This window comes from Numida meleagris, chromosome 12 (genome assembly GCF_002078875.1).
Source record: "Numida meleagris isolate 19003 breed g44 Domestic line chromosome 12, NumMel1.0, whole genome shotgun sequence".
Classification (NCBI taxonomy): domain Eukaryota; kingdom Metazoa; phylum Chordata; class Aves; order Galliformes; family Numididae; genus Numida; species Numida meleagris.
This window is the reverse complement of record NC_034420.1, coordinates 490,465-505,871: the sequence shown is the minus strand read 5'-3', so window position 1 is coordinate 505,871 and position 15,407 is coordinate 490,465. Positions and strand designations below refer to the sequence as shown.

At 54.1% G+C, this 15,407-nt stretch overlaps 1 protein-coding gene across 3 annotated transcripts in view; it reads right to left on the bottom strand.

The window, feature by feature from the left end:
- Positions 1-14,136, bottom strand: part of PSD2 (pleckstrin and Sec7 domain containing 2) — a 73,161-nt gene extending 59,025 nt beyond the window's left edge. The window contains exon 1 of one of the 3 annotated variants that reach the window (XM_021410644.1): positions 14,005-14,136. The gene's annotated coding sequence lies outside the window, so the exon portion shown is untranslated. Of the gene's footprint in view, positions 1-1,500; positions 1,694-13,746; positions 13,859-14,004 lie in introns of those variants that run through there. The other 2 variants (XM_021410643.1, XM_021410642.1) reach the window with 2 other exon arrangements.

Below are 15,407 nucleotides of genomic sequence, written 5' to 3'. Positions count from 1 at the left end.
CAGCTCTGTTTATCCTAGTAATTAATTCTCTCTTATGTTTAGTGATACAATTAGAGAAACACTGCCATTCTGATGGGCTTGTTTCCACCAGTGCCTCTTGCTATATTTACATCCCCACAATAGGCTTGGCCTTACAGAGAAGAGTGAAATCGTGTTTATGAAGACAATGCCACATGCGTCCCCAAAGCATTTTATAGATGTAAAGTTAGGCTCCAAATTACATGTTTATTGTGCAAACACACAATGAGCTCAGACTAAATATTGACTAAAGCCAGTCTAACACCCAAAATAATGAAGATGAGCACAATGCTGTGATTTACTCCCAGCCACTAGAGAAACACACATCTGTAGCATATAGCGTGCCCTTCCCACAGATATACTCTTTGTATTCCAGCTAGCCTTAGGCAGGAAAATTTCTTTCTCATAAATTATGGATTTTCTTTCCCAACTGCCAACACATTCACATTACCAGTTGCAAAGGAAACAAATATAATAACAAAAATCAAATGCCATTCCCCCAATGTCGTGACAAGCAGGTTCCTTGTATGACAAAAGTTAAGGCAGGAAAATAGAAGAGAAATGCGGCCAAAAGCTGAGAATCCCTTCTCCTTTGTCCCCTAGGATGGAAGGCAGCAGGGAGGTGTGGGCACGGCAGGTATCTCCCAGAAAGTACTCCAGCCCTGGCTCTGCTGGGAAAACCACCCGTCCTTCCTCTGCCATCCCCCTCCCCAGACCTGCAGAAAAAAATCAGGGAGATGGAAATGCTAATACAACAATTACGATAATAACACAGCACTGGAGGGGCCAGCACACACCCCTCGCAGCAGCTCGACCTCTACATCCTCTAATACGGCGCTGCCTCATTCAAGATTAAAAGCAATTGTAACCTAGCACAGACAAAAAGGCACGGGAGGCAAGGCAGGATCTGGCGCGGCCCCGCTCCATCCAGATGCAGTCATATCACTTCAGCTTCTCTGTACCATCTCCATGACAACCATGTAATTTGGATGCAATAACCACTGCCGAATTGATCTTTAAATGTAGCTTTGTTATAAAACATAATGCCGAGTGTGTCAGGCTGGGGAGAAAGCCGGGAAGCCCCCTACGAGCGAGGGCAGTGATTAAAGAGCCCCCTTAATCTGCAGCTGCCCGACAGCCTCGCTGTTCCAATAAATGGGTGGACGAACCGATTTTAAAAGCAGGACCAGCACACACCGATTGTGTGCGTGTGTGTGGCATGCTGTAGTGCAACGTCTCCAATGAGACACCACACCGAGAGCTGGAAAAATGTGTCCACGTATTTTCCGAGAACGGGCGTCTTCCCACATGCACACACACACACATACACATCAGGACGAGTCAATCTCCAGCAACCAAAGCACCCAGCTGATGTATCAGATAATCCGAACAGGAATCAAAACCGGTATAATTAAGCAAAATAGGAGGGGGATCGATGTGCTGCATGACAATGAGAGCAGGGGAGCTCACATTTGTACTTACCCAAGCAACGAGTTGTTTATTTTTTGGTCCCTTCACAAATGTAGCTCCCTTTTCTCTTCAACAATCCATGCAAAATAATCTGCAGCCCCACAGATGGAGGAGTGGCCCCATCCCTCCCCCTCCGCCACCTTCCTAGACCTCCCTGTTATTGGCTTCCTTCTCCTTTCCCTCCCGCTCTCCTCTCTCGCTGGCAGTGGTTACACCTCCCAGCCTTCCCTCAAGGTGTCAAGAGACTGCTCGGGATCCAGCGTGCAGGGTGGGAGGGACGGAGAGGGGGAGGAGGCAGGGAGCGATGGTGAACGGACTCAGCGAAAGGGTGGAAGAAAAGCCCCGCAGGAGCAGGGCAGGAGCAGGGCTGCTGCGGGCTGGGACGCTGTGCTCGCCCCTCACAGCTGCTGTCAGTGGCCCTGGGGTGCTGGGGTCGTCCCCCCACAAGCACCCTGCAAAGCAGGGGGGGGACCAGGTCTGCTCCCTGCCTGCAAATCGCCACCCTTCAGGCTGGGACCGGCTTGAAGTTTTGGCTTGAAACCCTGCCAAATACACACACTGACTTTAACAACCGGCGCACTTCCATGCACAGACGTGCAGTGCTGGAAATGCCTGCAGGACCCACCCTGGTGCAGACCTCCATGCTGCAGGTCAGCTGGATCTGTGCCTTGGCAATCACCAGCCTGCACCCCCATCTCATCCCACTCTGTCCCATCCCATCCCATCTGAGCCCATCCCACTTCATTCTATCCCATCCCCATCCCATCCCATAGTCCCGTCCCATCCCACCTCATTCTATCCCATCCCCATGCCATCATTCCATCCCATTCCATCCCACCCAGTCTCATCCCATCCCCATCCCATCCCATCCCACTGTCCCATCCCATCCCCGCTGCCTTCAGTAGCAGGGCTGCTCGTGTGCCCACCAGCTGATCTCACTCCAGAGCTGCCCGCTCCCCCACTGCGGTGGGTCAGACCACGTGCCCACTCACCATCACTGGGAATCTCATCAGCAAGGTTGACGCATCTCCCTTGTGACAGCCCTTTGTGCAAAGGCAATGGTTTTATCTACGCACTAGCAGAGGCACCTAGCTCTGCAGGATGGCTGGTGATGCAGGGTGGGATTGAGGGGCATCGGGACACAGCACTTCCCCTGCTCTGCGTGCCCCCTTCCTGTCCCTGCAGACAGCTGGTGGCTGCAGCTACCCAGGCTTCCATAGGCACTCAGGTCAGGGCTCTCTGGGTCTTGGCCAGTTCCTCCCCAGCTTGATGTGAGCACACTGCACTGCAAGACCTCTTTACAGCCTCCTGCCATGCAGCCGCAGCACAGCCCACGTCAGGCCACCACGGCCACCTGCCCTCAGCTCTGCACCCCGCGCGCCTTCTTCCCCTCCGTCAGCTCGCAGCGGGCCGAGGGCTGCCACACCTGTGGCTGGGCTTGTGAGCAGGGAGGAAGGAGTTGGGGTCAGTCCCAAAGATGAGCTCCATGATTCCCTGGAGAAAACCACTCCCTGGACCTGGAACGCTTGTTCCAGAGAACACATGCTGCTGAATAAGCAGACAAATCCCCAACATTTTGAATTTAAAATATCATTACAATCTATAGCAATGCATCCAAACACCAAAGCACAGCCGCTCCATGAAGTCATGTCCCGGAGCAGCGCAGCAGAACACGGCCGTATCCGCTTCCAGCAGGGATACCCACAGCACAGCACCGGGGTTGTTTGCCAGGGATAGCCGTGGTAATGAACCATGTAATGAGCCACCCTGCAGCTATAGCCAGGAGTTGTCCAACAAACCCACGTGCAAATGACGGGATCTGAGCAGGAAAGGCACACAGCATGGGGCCGGCAGCACAGACAGGGACAGGTCTGGGTGTGGGGCTGCTAACTTCCCTCAGGTTCCTTCGCCTCACGCTATCACATAACTCTGTCCCACTCTTCTCTTGGATCAATTCTAATGTATTTGTAATCTATCAATTATCAGGTTTGAACAGAGTGAAAAAAAAAAAAAGCATGATCAATATTCATCAGCCTGTTGTACGGTTCAGGTCCGAAGGCAAGTAGCAAAATCCAATTTCTGTGCAGCCAGTCCTAAGAAGCAACATTTGCAGCATGAGAAAATTAGGTTCTAGTTTCTAAGAACACATGCACTAGCAGGGCTGCAAGTAACTGGGATATCAATCACTGCTCCTGGCAATGAGCACACAGACAGCTGGGATCAGGGTGGAACCTCCCCGCGTCCCGTGGGGTGCTGGGCTTGTCTTCATCAGCTGTAGTGCGCTGCAGTAAGAGAGCACTCAAGCTTTTCTGGATTGTCTGCAGATCTCTGTTTGATGCCTTGCATATGTCATCACATTTTTTAGAATTAAGAAAACTCCTAAACCGTAACAACGTTGGACACGCTGTCCAGCTGCCCCGCATGTGAACAGTGCAGATGCTGCTGGCCAACTGTGACGTGGGCTCTTTGGGGAAGGGAGCAGTCTCCAGGAGGGGCCACCTTCCCTCCACGCCGACACCAGGCCCAGCCCTCAAGCCCCAAGCAATGGGAGCACATCTGGGAGCCTTCTGGTCAGCCAGGGACTGCAGGCATCGGAGCTGAACGCTGCAGAGCACACAGCGGGCACCGACGTTAACTTGCAACACTCCGCACAGCATGGAACACTCCAGCCAGGCTGATGGGAGCAAGCTTCAGGTAAACGATGGGGAGTTCATGGTCCTGACACTGCACCTCTATGGGATGCACTGATAAACCCAAGCTCCCTACAAGGCTTCTCTGACCAGCGTGGAAAAGTCAGGTCTATCCAACTGCTGCCTGCAGGTGCTGCTGACCTCCCCTGGCAACTCAAGAAGCACCTCAGCTGCAGCTCAGCATCCACAACTCAGCATCCCTCCAACAGGCCAACATTTTCCAGCCATGCCCAGCTCATGGCACTCACAGCACACGAGGACACGTCTGGGGGCTGTGAAGCCTTCTCCTTGATTTTTTCTATGAAAACATTACAAATGTTTGCATGTACCAGGGAATGGTTTTCCTTCCACACCCTTCCACGGCTGTTTTTTCACAGCAAATCCTTTGTACTTCCAGCTGGGACTCACCAACTTTCAGTACCAGTCACTGCGATGGCAGCCAGACAGGAGGCAGCTCCAGCCCCGCTGGGCGCTGCGCAGGGTTCTGATACCCAAAACAACCTACACCATTTATTTTCTTCTGGACATATATGCACATAAAAAGTACATACATGCATGCTTACTTCTAGTTCTTAACACTAGTAAACATAATTTCCATTGACTGCTCTTTCCAATTAGACTTCCAGTTCCATGCACTGCATAACAGTTAATTCATAGCTTTTGTTACCAAATCCCTTCTTTTTCTTTTTTTTTTTATTACTATTATTATTGCTGCTTTTGTCTTCCTTAACAATGACAGACTTTTAGCTCAGAATATCTTTGATAACTGCAAAATCCCGTGCATGCTGTGGAGGAGACAGCGTCTATCAAAGTTCTCCTAACAACCCTTCTTTATCACAAGTTATTCTGTTCAAGTTCTTCTCCAACCATTTCTTGCCTATAATTGTTCTCAGCTTAGGAAAACTGACCACTCTTCAGTGCCTTGCATACGTGCCATCGATTCAGGATTTTCATTAGCCTTGTAACAAACACAGTTAGGTCATTTAAGCAACCATTAATTCTGAGTTCAGTAATCAATTCACCTTTATCTGTCAGGCTGAGGTCTGATACAGAGTTACACCCATTCACTGCAACACTTCTGATAACAGAAAATTATTACCCATCATTTTTAGAAACTCGGGGGCCATGCTGTTGGCAGCAGCACAAGTGCTACAGCTTCAGTCCCTGAGGCTGAAAAGCCATTCTGCAAACACGGATTTTCTTTGGCTTTGGTCTGACGCTGCTTTGGGGAGCTATGTGTCCAGCCCTCTGGGTGGAGCTGGCAGGCTGTGACCCAAGCACGTGGCATCTATGTACACCACGGCAGCATCATCTCCTTTCTACCCACTGGCGATGTCGGTCCAGTTACCTGCTGGCAGCCTTAAGGCACGTGGAGGTTGTGAGTCTGGATCCAGCCTAGGAGCTCTGGGTCTAAATTTCAAAGACTTCAAATCAAGGAATAAAGATTAAAAACCTATTCTGGAATGACAAACTTGATTTACATTCTACAGTCTATGAATGAAAGCTTGAAAACAGTGGGAAGGGACATTTAAATGATCTGAGGTTCCACTTAAACACAGGAGCTGGGACCTGGCTGAAGGAGATGGGAAGCAGAAGTACTTAGGGTGCAGGGCTCCCACAGCCAGGAGAGTGCTGCGCTGCACGAAGGCCCACAGCTGTGCAGGGACCTTCCCTGCTTGGTGCACTCCTGGTTGCCATGGCAGATTCAATAGGAAGGGCACGATGCGGAGCTGATGGGGAGGTGACACACAGACCCCACGGAATGACATGAGCTATGCGTGCCCTTCGGACAGCTGAGGGTGCAGCACTGATCTTGCTGAAATGACCACTGGAACTGAGACGGGGAGCAGGAAGCAACGTGGCTGACGCCATTACAGACAGCAAACATCACTGCAGCTGAGAGCACCAGAAGGGGACAAAGAACAACTCATTTGGTGGCTGGACTGAGACTAAACCAAAATTATTTCTGATGAAGCAACTAGTTAATAGCCCAATGTCTCATCTTTCTCGAGCTGGAAGGCAGAAGAAGACAGTAATCTCCTGCAAGTAGAGATGAAGAGCAGTGAAACAACTTCAGAAAAAATCAATTTCAGTAAACAATCAGAACAAGACCTTCTGCAGCGAAGACCCACAATTGTTACCTTCACAGCTCGATTTTTTTCCCCTGTGTAAAACTCTCCCACAAATGTGACAACTGCTTGAGCTGACAAAATACGCTCCATTTATGAAGAAACGCTTCTACATGATATCTTTGTTCATTTCACTCCAAGATATTCTGCTTATGTTCCAGCAGTGCTGAACATCGGCAAGGCAGTGTGAAGGGACAATTCACTGTATGGGGATTGGGAAGGAAGCTGAGATAAGTCTGGCGAGGCTGCTGCCGCCCCTCATGCACCAGCACATCGGCAGCTCCCACCACTGCCAGCAGCAAGGGCACAGCCACCCTGCCTCCATCCTCCCACTGCTGCAGCCCTTCTCACCGGGCGCATCCTCCACCCAGGGGACGGGAGCTGCGATTCCAGCAGCAGCTTATCATTCCTAAGCCACAGGTCCATACGGAGCAGGGAAGCAGCTGAGTAGTTCCCCAGCCTGCTCTACCTTTTAACTCAATTTCCATTTCCTAAACCACCGCTGATGTCTACGGGAGTAATCATTATCTCCACAACCATCCTGAGTGCTAGCTTTTGCTGATCATCACGCAGAAGATTTGGAGCTTTGGAAAGGCCGCTGAGCTTAAGAAGCTGCCGTTGCAGGCGGCTCCGGGTGTTTGTCGCATTCCTCCGGCTGTTTTTTTTACTGCACACACACACACACTACGTCCATGCGCTCTCTCTCGTGTCAGCTGCTGAAGCGAATATTTGCCGTCAGATCTTCTGAGCCGCTGCGCAATTTTAATCAGTCCGATAATTCAATCATTCCGTTCAGACCCGCTCTGCGCAGCTGCCATCTTCAAGCATCAAAGCCTTCCCGTCAAAAACCACGCGGGCTGGGGGCTCGCTCAAAGCACCGGCAGAAGGCAGGGGGTGCAGAGGAAGAGCACAAGCAGGATGGATTAAATGAACTTCTTACAAATACTTCTGAAGCGACCAGCCAGCCATCCTCAGCACAGAACAATGGCACGGCACAAGGGCAACTCGGGGATCAGGATTTGTAATGTATTTGCAAATCTCACCCTCACGCTGAGTACGGAGACGGCGGGCGGGGCGTGGGCTCCTATTTGAGATACTCAAGGCCAGCAAACGGGATTTGGATGTCTGGCTCTCATTAAAATTAATGGAAATTGGGTGTCCAGACCTACAGGCAGCTTTCAGAAGCTTCGCGTCTATTTATAATTAATGTTCCCAACAGGGTGACTAAATATTTATACGATCGGTTGTGTTATATGCAAAATGCAAGAGGTGGCCATTGGTAAACCAGGGCCCAAGAGAAGAGCAGTCTCACAGGATGTCAGGTTCAATCCTTGCTGTCTCCTGTTTGCAAACTTCCTGCGGCTCCCTTTAGGCCAGCACTGGGCAGGTATTCTCAGGGCACAATGCAGCCCGATGCAGTGCTGCCTGACAACTTTCCTGGGCTCTCTTCCTCTCCCTCCGCACAGCTCTGGCTTCCTCAGAGATCCTCACCAACTCACTTCACCTCTGCAAATGTCATCTTCCGGTATGAAAAATACATAATACCACTTTTACCCAGTGAGTTTACCCAGTGTAGCCGTGCAGTGGAGCTTAATCTATGAACACTCCTCTGCCTTGGTCAAAGATGCTATAGATGGCAGACGCCAAGCAAGAGACTGACAGCAACCTGCCTCCAGGCATTAGCAAAGCCGTGGCTGGATCTGTACCACTGCATTTGTTCCACAGCAATGGAGTAATTCAGTGTAAAAAGCTGGTGGGCTGAACGCTGCATGCAGCTGGGGTCTTATGATCTGCAGGGGGAAGGCTGGCCACTTCTGCAGGGAAGTCCAAAGTAACCAAGCTTCATCCTCCTGGCCTGTATGTCCTGCATAGGAAATGCCTCCTCAATAGGGCCGTGCCTTAAACCCAAAGTTATCCATTAAAAGGGTGCCCATGGAAGCTTGGGCCTTGGGTCTCACCCTGAGGGCTTCCAGAGCTCGGCTTGAGTCACCCGGGATGGGCTTGAAGATCATGGTGCTTTACAATGTTTTAAGGGAAGACATTCAAAAGCTCCAATGTCAAACAATTTGCATTTCAATTTTTTTCTTCCATGCCTCACTCGAAGCCACTGGTTGCAGCAGCTCTGCTGACTGAAGCAATATGGAGACTGTCCATCTCCTCCCCAGGACTGCTCTGGCACCTTGAGGTTCATCAAGACCAGACAGACGTATTTCATGGTGCCTCAGAGCTCACCTGGGATTCCTCAGCAGGTCCCCAACTTCTACGATGCAGCTCCAGCTTCACCGAAAGGACAAAACGCTCAGCTGGAAGACAAGTAACCTGGTGTTGTGCCCATGGTTAAACACTTTTTGTTATAAAGGCATGTCTTATACTTCTGGCCTCCAGCTTCTAGTCAGCTTGCTCTTCTTTAACTTCTCCACTACACTGGAAATAATCATTAATGTCGCCTTTCCATGTGACTTTGGATGCACTGTGTAGATCTTTCATTGGTTCTCCTGCCCTTATGTCACAGTACAGTAAGGGCTGTGGTTACTGCTACGGCTGGCTCAGCACAGGTGCACGAAGCTCAAAAGATGAAGCTGAACATGAGCTGCAGCCACATCACCTGAGCCTCACAGACCGCTGGGCGGTGCAAAGGGGAAAAAATGCATCATTCCTCTCTGACATCATGACCAGTCTGCTCGGCATGGGACATTAACTGTTCCATGGCTTTGTTCTCAATTAACATGATGGGCTTTGTGAGACACACATTCAGATTCAGGACTTAAAGCTGTTGTCCTCAGACAAGACGTCAGAAGAACATCAAGGACACATGAAGAATAAAACAGCTTCATTTTCCTTGTGAATACCTTTCTGCTTATTCTTTAATTAAACAGCAGCAGGATGTAGACTTGTGAGACAGCAGAAGGATCCCAAGACAGAGGAGATTAGGAGATCTACATAATGTGAGGATGTAAACCTTTCCCACTGCTGCCAGTGTGGCAGCTGATGCTGGCAGAATCCACTCCGTTACTGAGCTCATCACTACAACAAGCTTCTGCAAAGGGTCCCACAGATGTTCACTGTTTAATTACAGAAGTAACAACATACCCCAAATCACAGTAAACTCCCAATATTGTGAAAGATGTATGGGTGATGGGCAGGGATTTCAGGAGCAGGTTGGAGAAGCGTCTGTGAACAGGGACCTATGCAAAAACCGGTCCCTCCCCACAGCACAGGCATTGGAACTGTGATCTTTGAGGTCCCTTCCAAACCAAGCCATTCTGGGACTCGGGGACTCTATGACTTCAGACTCCTCTCAGAGCCTATGCCAGCCCAGCAGATCTATCCCTTGTCATTATATGCACAGGCAAAAACTGAAGATCTCTGCTATTTTATCACAAAGATCCACGGACAAGGTAAGCTTCTCCATTCAGAGAGCCTGCACGGAGCAACGATTGGCTACAGAGGCTGGGAAGCACCAGCAGAATTCAGCCTTGGGATCATTGATGTCATTGCTGCCAAGGAGCCAGGCCTGAGCCCCTGGCGCAAGCTCATCCTAAGCCCTGATGTGACCTCGTTCCCTGTGAGCACTGCCATGTGGCACCACGCTGGGAATGCAATCGGGCTCCCAAAGAGAGCTGCATGGATTGCTGTGCTGTCAAACTGCCCTAGATTGGAAAGAATAAGCTCCTTTCTGAAGGGAGATAATTGCTCTATTTTAAAACTAAGTGGTTCAAGGAGAAAAATGCAGGCAAGAGGGCCTGATGCTCTGAGCTTGGGATGGGAAACAGGTGGTGTGCAGGGCAAAGCAACCGCAGAGCTGTTCTGCTGGATGCTGAAGGTCCTGTGCAGAACACATGCACCAGAGCGGAGCTGCAACCCCGTTTGTGACTACTGTAGTGGATCCAGAGCATATGGGCCCAGCCTGTGAGGCCAGCACTGCTCTGAGGCCAGCACCAGAGTTCCCTCTAAAAACTGCAGCTATGCAGTGAGGAATGGTCTGACCTGACCACGGGGAGCTTCACAGGGAAGCTTTGCCAGGGAAAAGAGCTGTCACTTTGACAAACCGTCTCCCACAGCAAAGACCAACAAACTAGAGCAGACAACAACAGAGTCATTAATAAGGCCAACTTCTGGCATCTTCCTGGATCCCCCACCACTGTGATCAGTGACTTCACCAAGCAAGCACAGAAGAGGCTTCTTCAGCAGAGCTTTGTCTTTGCTGTTTAAAATTCAATAGCTCCACTTTCAAAGTGGGCGGAAAAGAAACAGTTTTTGTGGATTAAGAGCCCACCCTCCTCGTCCCCATTTGCATGGAGGAAGCTCTCTGCTCTGAACTTGGCACGCACACCTCTGGCCCACGGCGGAAGGACACCGAGAGGTTTGAAGGATGTGTCAGCCGCTTCCTAGCCATGCTGGACGGGCACTTTCCTTGGCAGAGACAGGTCCTGTTCGCATGTCCCTTGGTTGGAAGTCAGGGAGAAGCACTACGCTCGGTCATGGTGTTCCATCGGTGTGGCCACCGGGGATGCCTGCAGACAGCTCTCCCCAGAGTGGGCACCCTCAGGATTGTCCCGGCATCCCCTCCTCCAGGGCACAGTGCAAGCAGAAGCCTTGCACAACTCCACTTACAAATCCCTTCTGCCAGCCATCCCCTCCCTCCTTGCAGCACAGCCCCTCCACCCATCTCCCACCATGGCCATCCATCACACAGGTCTTATCTCAGCCACGCATAACCTTGGCCCTTTGTCAAGACAGGGCTTAGAGAGTTCCCTAAAGTTAACGAAGCAGGTCCATCCTCTCATTAACTCACAGGCCTGTCTCCTCTGATTAGGTTGTGCTGACTCTGCTCGCACACCACGCTTGCTGCTCTAGATGCGGGGACACTGGGGCATTTCCAGCTGGGACACAGACAAAGGAAGGAGATAGCAGAGCCTTGGTTACCACCGGAGCAATTCGGGACAAATAATTAGAGGCTTTCATGCCTAATTGGATCTGTACTGTCAATCCAGGACAGGAGATGCCTTAACCCTCACTGACTGCCTGAGATTGCTTGGCAGGCCATAAATAAACCACAGACATGGTCCAAAGCTCACCACCCCTCAGCTTCCACCCTGGATGCTCGGCCCTTGCTCCCAGCCCTGCCGTGGTACCGCTGTCTTGCAGGGGAGCTCAGCTTCTTTTTTCCATGACTGCACCCTTTCAGCCCTTCCATGGCACATGGGTCGCTCAGAGACCCATCACAGTGCAGACTTCATTGTGTCGCTGCTAGCATGAGCAAGAATCTACTGGTTTTAACTTCCAGCCAAACAAGTGGTTATGAAGAGCCAGACAGTGACAGATCAGCATTAGTAGGGGATTGCACGCCAAAGACAAGCTATTTCCAGAGCAAGGCCTGAGAGATGTAAGGTCATTTCCTGCAGTGCCTAGGCTTCAACCTGCCTTCAGTCTCCAGTTACAGGCCAAGGCTCCAGTCTCACTCATGGCCCTACAAGTTCTTCTTTCCTTCTCTGCTCTCATGGCTTGTCCAGACCCTGGGAGCACAGGAACTTGAAGACTAGACATGCAAACAAGAAAAAAACAGTGCCACACAATGGCCAGAGGACACTCAGACCCTGAGAGCAAGTTGGAAGCACAACCTATCCCTCTGAGGTCCTCCAGCACTTAATGCAGAAGGCAGGCATGGATACCCAGGGTGCAGGCACCTCCCACGGCAGCAAGCAGGCTGACCACTGTGCGAGGCCAGACGTGCTTCCCCTGGACACTGACCAAAGGAGAACCACACAAGCTGCTCAGGATCATGACCTGCAGATCTTCTGCCAGGCTCAGGACACACAAAAAGGCAAAGTCACGGCAAAGGACAGTCCAACACCCTGGGCCAGGCAAAAATAGATTAACCTACTTGAAAGTAGGACAGCATCGCTGAAGAGTAGGACATCTGGTCACCACAGCAGGAGCAAACACAGAGGAGACAGCTTCTCCACGCACACATCTAAGGAGCAGGCATGAAGCACCTTCAGGGCTGCAGCTGGGACAGGCGTTCCCCAAGAAGAGCAACTCTCCCTCTCCCTGGAACAACCCTCACACTGTGCCCAAGCCCCCTACCTCTGCTCTATGAGCCCTGGTGCCTTGCCCCGGCCATGATTCCAGCCCACCAGCAGGGCAGTGTTCAGAGGACATGGCAAAGAAGTGACACGGGACTGTTATCGCTGCACTTGCGTTAGCATCTCCAGAAGCTCTGCAACCTGCCACCAGCCAGGAAGCTGTGGCTGAGCCAGGTGCGATGGCTCTTTAAAGAAGAAACAAGGAAAACGCCACAGATAGCAGGAGTATCAAAGAGGCCTGGCTGCGTTTTGCAGCAGAGTTAACGCTACACTGCTGACCGGCCACTCCGGGGCCGGGCTTTGTGTCGGCCTTGGCAGGACAGGCAGTTTTCTTGGCTTAGGATCTCGTGGTGGAACGGAAACCCAGAGCACCAGGTCTCAGGACGGAGTTCAAAACCCCGTTCCCTGTTTGTTGCTGCTCAAAGAAGGTGGCAGGAAACCATCCAAGCCTGCAGGGAACTTTCCTTTGCAGAAAGCTGTCAGGCCGTCAGAACTCGGCTCTCCCTGCCAGGTGCGGTGTGTTCCTTTCAACTCAGCCCGACAGCAGCCCAGGGCCACCAGCCACGCATGGGCCACAGCCAATCCCGGGTGAGCCACAGCCAGCTAGCGGGGGCCACTGCAGCCTCCCCCCGGTGCAGCCAGGGGTATGTGACCTGCCGGGCCCCCACCTCCAGCCCAGGGGTGCCTGAGCTCATCACACTGCCAAGCACAGCCACCCAGAGAGCTTCGCATGCCCCATCCCTGGAGGTGCTGGGGCCACGATGGGGCCATGAGCAACCGGAGCTGGTGGGGGGCAACCTCACTTTATTTTAGTGAAAAAATATTAGGAAAAGCAACCAAACTTATCGCACGTTCCTATACCCTAGGTCCATTACATGTCCGCAAAGCAGTGAAAGTAGACGCACAACTCCGGTCCGGAGCGAGCTCAGCGCCGCCGCCGCGCGCACCACCCGCAGGGCCGGCAGCACACTGCAGGCTGCGGGCGCCCAGCACGACAAGACGGCTCCGCGCGGCAGCGGCTTCCCGCACAGACAGCGGCCGGCCAGCAGCCGCCAGCTGGGGCACCTGGTAAGGCGTGACAGCATCACGGGGAGCCGTTCCCCGGGGCAGGAGCGCCGGGCTTCCGCTCTCGGGACAACGGCGGCTCTCCGAGACCACGCCTCGCGCTCGCGAACCCGCCCCGGGCTGCAGCCGGACGGCGCGACGAGGGGCGGCTCGGGGCGCGCTGCCCCCGCGGCCGGGCGGGGCGGGAGGTGACGGTGGGACCGCAACCCGCTCTCCCCGCTCCGTCGGCTCCGCGCCGCCCGCCCCGCGGCCGCCCCGAGCTTCGCTGTCCCGGGGCCGCGCACTCACCCCGCCGCCACTTCCCCGCCTCCCCGTGGGGCGCCGGGCCCCGCCGCGCCATGGGGCGCCTCTCCGCGAGACCCGGCCCCGGCGCTGCCCGAGCCGAGCGCCCGCTCCCGGCCCGCCGCCGCCGCGCACTTTGGCGCCCCCTGGCGGCCCCGCTGCGCCCCGCACCCTCTGCCGCGGGCGGGCAGAGAGCGGCCGGCATGGACGGCGGGACGGCAGCCCCGGCTCCGCGCGGAGAGCGGCGCGCAGGCGGCCTCTCACCTCCGGAGCGGCCGCGCCTCACGGCCCCGAGGCTCTCCGGAGCCTCTGTGGCGGTTTGCGGGGCGACGCGGCCTCCCGTGCAGCCCCAGCACGCACCGGGCCTTCCTAGCGGGGGGCGGTCCGGCAGAGCCCGGCGCAGCCTCCTCTGGGCGGTGGTGCTCAGTGACCTCCAGGCCCTGCCCGTGCCCTCGTTGTGCCCAGCGCCAGCAGCGCCGTGACACCAGCAGGGCTCCCTGTGTGGCTGCGACCGGTGACCAGACCGGCATGATCCTGTGTTTGTCCCCGCGGCTCGCACAGGGCACAGGAGTGCAAGTGGTCCTCAGGGCCCTGCTGGCCATGGACAGCGTTAGGGGCCTGCAGGGCTGTGCAGCCCCGAGGTGCTGGTGCTCTCCAGAGGCACCTGAGCTCTGCAAGCTGCCATTGTAGCACATTGCCTGGACAATGAATGACAGAAGCATTAGGGTTGGAAAAGACCTCTAGGATCACCGAGCCCAACCCCAGCCCGCCCCGCCATGCCCACTGAGCACATCCCTCAGCAGCTCATCTGGAACACCTCCGCAGTCGGTGACTCCACCTCCTCCCTGGGCAGCCCGTGCCAGCGCGTTACCACTCTTTCAGAGAAGAAACGTTTCCAAATATCCAACCCGACCCTCCCCTGGCACAACGCGAGGCCATCGCCTATTGCTGTTACTTGGGAGCCGAGGCCGCCCTCCCCCTCACTGCAACCTCCTATCAGGGAGTTGCAGAGTGCAATAAGGTCTCCCCTGCGCCTCCTCCGCTCCAGACTGAGCAGCCCCCGTTCCCTCAGCCGCCCCCTATAGGAGTTATGCTCCAGACCTCTCTCAGCTCTGTGCCCTTCACTCGGCACACTTCGCGGCCTCAAAACATGGGGCAGCGGTCATTGATTTGGCCCCGTGCATACCTCCCGCTCTCCCCCCTGCACCCCTCCTATCCCAGGTCTGGGTAACAAGGAGGTGGGGGCACGCAGCCCCCTCCCCGCAGGCAGCAGCTGCCCTCTGCCCTGCACACAGCCCCACGCACGCACGGAGCAGCCGCGTGCGCAGCATCTGCCTCCCGGGCACCGCGTTGCTAAGAGACAGGGTCCGCTGGGAGCCGAGAGCCCGCACGTCGCAGGAGTGATGGAGCTGCTGGGGAGCGAGGGACGGCGGGGGGGGGTCACACGCAGGGCTGCAGCGAGACAGCCCCAGCCTTCACGTGGGCAGCTCTGGAGCGGGGAGAAAGGGGTCGAGAGCGGCAGCAAGAGTTCAGCATCAGCGAGATGAGTTTAATCTTGAGAGAAGTCTCGGGGGGAGGGGGTCGGGTCAGAAGGATCGTGCTGACGCAAGGGGTTTCTGTTTGCAACCCGCTCCCCCTCCCAGGGCCGCGGGGGGAGGCTCTGCTCA